Consider the following 1501-nt stretch of genomic DNA (forward strand, 5'->3'; position numbering starts at 1 on the left):
TCATCCACCATATTATGGCTGTTTTCAGGAAGAAAATGACCTAATCAGTATAAAATGAACTCCATGTCTTGTGAGGGATTTATAAGTAAACACATAATCCACATTTACAAACATTTTTAAAGGGCTTTTCTACCTGTTGGATAGGATTAATATTGAGAGTGAATTTTTGCAAGTTTTCCAACACACTAGTTTGTTTAATCTCTAAGAGCCTCAGTTTTCTCATCTATAAAACACCGTAAGAAATAAGAAAAAACAGGAAACCAAAAAGAGCAGGCTTTGCCAGAACTATTAATTATTCTTTTTTGGGCACAGCCAAAACTCAAGAAATGGATGTCTCTCTTCCATTTCTAGACTTTTTTAGACAGATCCATGAGGAAGTTTCCCTCCATAGCTTTGGCCGACCATCACACTGGTCAAGAAGGCATCCAGCTTCTTCCAGGCTCAGCCTGTGACTGAGAACCACAGTGATTCAGTAGGACGGCCCTGAGCTCTCTCATCAGCCCTCATGAGTTCTGAAGGTTAGAGCTAACTTTCCAGACCCTCATTATTTGTTGAAAGGCTAGATAGGGAAAAATCTCAACCAGATCTCCATGCCTACTTACAAGCAGAGGTAGTTTTTGCAGGGTGGCATGTATTCTCCACATGCAGAGCCATATAGGGCCTTGCCTCTTTATGGGAGATACAAAAACTAGGCCCTAATGAACAGAAATAGTGGTTGAGCCCACAAACTAGCATTAAGTTGTACTCACTTTAACTTCCAGCTCTGTCACTTGCTGTGTGGGACCTTATTATCTCCCAACCCCAATTTTTTCAACTTTACAATGGAATTAAAGCAATCTAATTTTTCAAAATGGGGTTAACTTTCACTGTAAATTACAGCATATTGGCCAATAATTAACTTGAACACTAAAGCTGGCATTTAACAGATTAAACTGTCTGCTAAGTAAATACTTAAAAGCTTAAAAACCTGTAATTTACTGAGAAAACAAAGCTTTCTTTCTCGGTTAAGAATCTGAGAAAACAAGACCCAGAAGCAAACTAAAATCAAGTCCTAAAATGGTACAAACCTCAAAAAGCTAATCAGGTTTGCCAATAAAGCTCCGCCTCCGTGCAAACCCTGCCCACTTCCGGCTTCCCCACCCACCTTCTAACACTGGAACCCCGCCCCTCTCTGCGAGGTCCCGCCCCCCACACCTGATCCTGGATCCCATTGGACGAATCTGGATGCTGTATACACACCCGACACACGCACGTTAGGCTGGGGCGTCTTCGCGCCTGCGCAGCTGCGCTGTCAGGCGGCTGGAAACGGGGGGGTTGGGGGGAGGGGGCGGAGGTCGTGCCGAATCTTCCTCCGTAATAAGAAGCGACGTGTCCCGCTGTCCTGGCTCCGTGGGTCCAGGGGGATTGGGCCTGGGCGCTGGAGCTGCTGTGGCTCCCGCCGCAGCGGGTGCCATGGAGGCCGTGCCAGAGCCCAGAACTCACGCCGGGGGAGGCCGAGACA

This window comes from Mandrillus leucophaeus, unplaced genomic scaffold, assembly GCF_000951045.1.
Source record: "Mandrillus leucophaeus isolate KB7577 unplaced genomic scaffold, Mleu.le_1.0 Scaffold505, whole genome shotgun sequence".
Lineage (NCBI taxonomy): Eukaryota > Metazoa > Chordata > Mammalia > Primates > Cercopithecidae > Mandrillus > Mandrillus leucophaeus.